The sequence below is a fragment of the Loxodonta africana genome, chromosome 16 (genome assembly GCF_030014295.1).
Source record: "Loxodonta africana isolate mLoxAfr1 chromosome 16, mLoxAfr1.hap2, whole genome shotgun sequence".
NCBI lineage: Eukaryota > Metazoa > Chordata > Mammalia > Proboscidea > Elephantidae > Loxodonta > Loxodonta africana.
Genome location: NC_087357.1, coordinates 5,134,728 through 5,139,993, shown reverse-complemented (window position 1 = coordinate 5,139,993; position 5,266 = coordinate 5,134,728). Strand labels below are relative to the sequence as shown.

General features: G+C 39.3%; 1 pseudogene; it reads left to right on the top strand.

Moving 5' to 3' along the window:
* Positions 1 to 3,702: 3,702 nt before the first annotated feature.
* LOC111753227 (large ribosomal subunit protein eL37-like) lies at positions 3,703 to 4,011 on the top strand (annotated as a pseudogene).
* The last annotated feature ends 1,255 nt before the right edge of the window (positions 4,012 to 5,266 follow it).

The following is a 5,266-nucleotide window of genomic DNA, read 5'->3' as shown; positions in this document are numbered from 1 at the left end:
TGTATTAACTAAAGTCAAATACAAACCACTCGGCTCAGGGACTGGCATAGTCTATACCCACACCCTTCCCCCTTCCTCTCTCCCTTGCCCCACTGCCTTGCTTCCCATGTTGGGGATGAAGGTAAACAGCTTAGTCATCACCCACAGCATATGGAAGCCATGAGACCCATCATAAAACTGTCAGACAAGATGCACACTGTAGCTCAAATTAAAATATCTCTGTTCACTTGCATTCTTTGTGCCAGAGGCACACTCCATTGGCATATGTTTGTGGCACATTTGCCATCAGGAATGACACTTTAAAAAAACTTCGGAATAAATATTTTGTTTTCCACTTACTGCACAAGATGTATTATCCACCCCACCCACCCACGTCTGTTGCTGCATCAGTTACTGTTGGGACAAGACATGGAATAGTTTCACTATAATTCAGAAACTTCTAGGTTATGACACAGTCCTCCATTCAGTTCACAGCAGATGAAGAAGACCCTATGGGCCTCAGAGTACCTCTGGGGCAAGAAAAGGGAAGTTAAGCCAAAGAGTCTAATAGCTGAATTTCTCACAGAAAAGTCAATGAATTTTAATGTACTGGCTACTATAGGTTAGGCATAGCAGAAACGTACTAAAGATCATGAAGATAGCACAGGACCAGGCAACATTTTGTTCTGTTCTACGTGGGGTCACCATGAGTGGGAGTCAACTTGATGGTAACTTAAAACAGCATCATATATTGGGCATTACACTAGAAACTGGACTTGGGATGGAGACCAAGCAGACATAGTGCCTGGCCTCAAACACTTACAATGGATGTTGAAGGAAAACACCCAAGGTTCATAATGAATATCATCCAAATTGCAGCCATGTATCAGACTGCGATCACTCATGACTCCTGTAGCCCTCGTGACTGTGGTTTGCCTGAATTTGTGATTTAGAGCCCCTCATAGCGATACCTTAGATTCGTGCAGTTGTAGCAGTCAAGATTTGATCCTAGAAGTACAGCTACTAGGAGAAAATAGAACAAGAGATTCATTATTAAAATTAGACCTTCCAGAGTGTGGACACAGATGGAGACTCTGTGCAGGCCAGTGGTTGGGAAGGAAATCTGGATGTGAAATGGGAGAAAGCAAGGATGAACTAGAATCCATAAGACAAACTGGAATCTACAAGGACATGCTGGAAACTTTATGGAATCTGGACCCACCCATCTGCTTTTCACCACTTCAATCTCAATGGTGCTATGACCTGGAGGAAAAGCAGGTGCCCTTTGCCAGGAAGGTGCACACACACCTGTCCAGAACTCAGAGGAGCTGAAGGAGAGGATAGAATAGGAGCCGGAGGAGCTGGAGAAGCTGCAGGCTGGTGGCTGCCCAGGTCAGCGAGGTGATCCAACAGGCCAACAGCAAAGTACTCAAGTGTCACAGTGCCTGGCACCCTACCTTAGCTGTCAGAGCCTAAAAACAGCTGCTGCTTCACTTCTGCCTTCCAAATATCATGCAAATTCCTCTTGTAGCCAATCCTACCCCTGAATGAGCCACAGAGGGAGTTCTGGGAAATGTAGTTTCAGATTAGCTAAATTAACACAGTGAAGAATTGTACAAAGAAAATTAAAACATTTTATGCAGTTTTATTGATTAATTGCACTATCAGAAATCTAGGAAATAATTCTTGAAAAAAAAAATTCTATCAATCCAGTCATAGAGGAACAGTTAAATAAATGAATAAATAGTTAAATCCACTGAAATGTTATAAAGCCATTAAAAACATTTTTACAAAGTATAGTAATAGGAAAAAAATGCTTGGTACGGTGTAAAGTAGAAAAAAAGCACATATACACATAATTTCATATGTATTATGAACATAACTCTATAGAAAAGAAAAGTAAAAAGAAGCATTCTTGTTACAAAAATAGCAGATGCTTACATCTGATTTTCTCCACTCACACTCCAAAATCCATCATAGCTCAACATGGAGAACTAATGAAATCACTCAGCTCCAAGCTCACAACAGAATTAATGACAGAACACTAGGAGCTCCACAGCCCAAAGCCCACACTGAAATAGTTAAGCAAGTGCACAGGAATTAAGAGAGGTGGGCAGGTGTCTGGGAGCATGGATAAAATCATCACCAGAAAAAGAAAGCCCCATCTGAGTGGAGAAATATTGAGAATAAGGATGATATTTGACAGGTTAGGGCAACTGATACTGAGAAATTCAAAGAAAGGGGCTTGAAAATGTGTGGAACAGAAGCCTCAAGCTTGGGAAGCACCACTTCTCAGGAAAGGAGGGGTGACTCAGGCAGAGGAGATGTTGGTGAGGCGAAATGAGATAATGAGGTAGTCAGGTAATGAAGTAATAGGGTAATGAGGTTTGCTAATGAAGGGACGAAACAAGCAAGTGATAGAGAAAAAATCAGAGAATACAAAAATACTACTCCTCCAAAAAAAAGAGACACCATAGATTAAAGAAATTGTGCCTCATTATACCTACAGAATCAGGTGCTCTTTGACCACAAAACCTAATGTGGCACTCAGAGTCCTCATCCTTGCCTAGGTATAATCACTCATAATTGCTGGTTCAGGAAAAACAACATTTCAAAGTAAATAAAAAAGAGCAGACAATATCTATTAAAGTGAATCTCCTCCAACTCAAAACACACATAGCAGAATAAAATTATAACACAATATCTAACCTGAATTAGTTACTTCTAAATAAGCATTTGCAGATATGAAAAACATCTTGAATCAGAATTTCAAACACTCAGGGCAGAAATGGACAAAAAAACAGAAATATAAGAAATGAGATTTGATTTAACTTGGGAATAATATTGAGGCAATGATAAGATACTCCTAAAAAATAGAGCCTAAGTCACAAAATGTCCAAGAGAAGATATATCTGACTGAAAATACAATGAGGAATAGTAAGTAAAATTTTGAAAATAGCTAAGAAAACAAATGAAAATAGTTTAAAAATGTGATAGAAATAAAGATAAGCAAAAGACACAACATATGTCTAATTGGTGTCCCTAAAGATGATAAAATAAATGCAACACAGTTAATATTTAAAGCTATAATTCAAAGAAAGCTTACTGAAATAAAATATGGCCTTTTTAAATGGCTACTTTGTACTTGAGAAAATTGACATGGCAAAGTCATCTCTAAAGGATGTTTTAGTAAATCTACTAGACCTTAAGGATAAAATGAAATGGACATAGGAAAAACAAAAACTTCTCAGAACCTCTGGACAAGAAGACCAAGAATCTTTGTGTGTGTGTGTGTGTGCTTTAAGTGAAAGTTTACAGCGCAAGTTAATTTCTCATACAAAAATTTATACACATACTGTTACGTGATATTAGTTGCAATCCCCACAATGTGACAGCACACTCTCCCTGTCCACCCCAGGTTTCTTGTGTCTGTTCAACCAGTAAGACCAAGAAACTTAAAAGGAAAAATAATCAGATGGCATCAGAGCTCTTGGCAGCAAGAAAACACAGTAGAACAGCATGTTCAAGAACTTCTCTGAAAGGAAATGTGAGCCAAGGATGTTCTATCCAGCCAAACCTTACTTCAGATACCAAGCCTTATAGAACTAGTTATAAACAAGCTAGAACTTAAGGAATAAAATTCTCACCAATCCTTGTTGAAGAATCTAACAGAGGAAGGGCTCTACTAATCAAAAATGAATTGGGAAGATTTTTGGTCTTGGCCACAGAAGTGAGATGACAAAGGGAACATCATCATTTGGAAAACGTCATAATAAGACACACCTCCTGTGCCACCACTGTGGCTCTAAAGCCTACCACCTTCAGAAGTCGTCCTGTGGCAAATGTGGCTACCCCAACAAGCACGAGAGAAAGTATACCTCAAATGCCAACGCTAAAAGGAGAACTACCACTTGTACCAGATTTTAGATGAAACACCTAAAAATTGTATATCTCAGATTGAGGTACGGATTCTGTGAAGGAACAGTCCGTAAACTCAAGAGGACAGATGTTGCAACATCCAGTTCATCTTAAGGAATTAAATGCTTAGTTGTGCAATAAGTGTTCTGGTATTAAAAGAAAGAAAAGAAGGAAGAAAGGAAAGAAGGAGGAGAGAAAGAGGAAGGAAGGAAGAAAAGAAAAGGAAGGAAGGGAGGAACGGTGAAAGAAAGACGAGAAAAGTAAATAACTAGGTGTCTTGGTCATCTAGTGCTGCTATAACAAAAGTACCTCAAGTGCATGGCTTTAACAAAGAGAAGTTTATTCTCTCACAGTCCAGTAGGCTAGAAGTTCAAATTCAGGGCTCCAGGGAAAGGCTTTCTCTCTCTGTTGGCTCTGGAGGACGGTCCTTGTTGTCAGTTTTCCTTTGGCCTGGGAGCATCTCAGCAGAGGAACCTCAGGTCCAAAGGGCATGCTGTGCTCCCGACACTGCTTTTGTGGTGGTATGAGGTTCCCCTGTCTCTCTACTCGCTTATGTCTTTTATATCTCAAAAGAGATTGGTTTTACGACACTATCTAATCTTGTAGATCTCATCAATATAACTGCCACTAACCCATCTCATTACATCTTAGTGATAGGATTTACAACACATAGAGAAATCACATCAGGTGGCAAAATGGTAGACAATCATACAATACTAGGAATCATGACATACCCAAATTGACAGATATATTTGGGAGACACAGTTCAATCCATGATCCTAAGGAAACTTCTGCAAAAGGATTTCATGTAACTAATACCCTGGGGCTGCTGTAACAAATCACCACAAACTGGGTAGTTTAAAACAGCAGAAATTTGTTCTCTCACGGTTCTGGAAGGTAGAAGTCCAAAACTAAGTTGTTGGCGGGGGCCACGCTTTCTCCGAAGGCTCTAAAGTATAATCCTTCCTTATCTCTTTATAACTTCTGATGGTTGTTGGCGACCCTTGGTGTTCCTTGGCTTGTAAATACATCTCCCCAGTTTCTACCTCCATCATCACATGGACTTTTTGTGAGTCTATGTGTCACGTTCCCTACTTCTTATAAGGACAGCAGTGTTACTGGCTTTAGGGCCCACTCTAATCCAGGTGACATCATCTTAACTTGATTACATCTGCAAAGATTATAAAATAGGGACAATGGTAAAATAATACTATGTAATTATTTTGTGTTCTGAAAGAAAAATAAAAATAATACAAATAAAAATGAGGGAAAAGAGGAACAAAAACTAAGCTCATTTGTTGTTGCAATGTAAGAAGTGAAAGCCAAAGGGTATCTATCACTTTTAAAGCCAACCAAACAAATAGTGGGG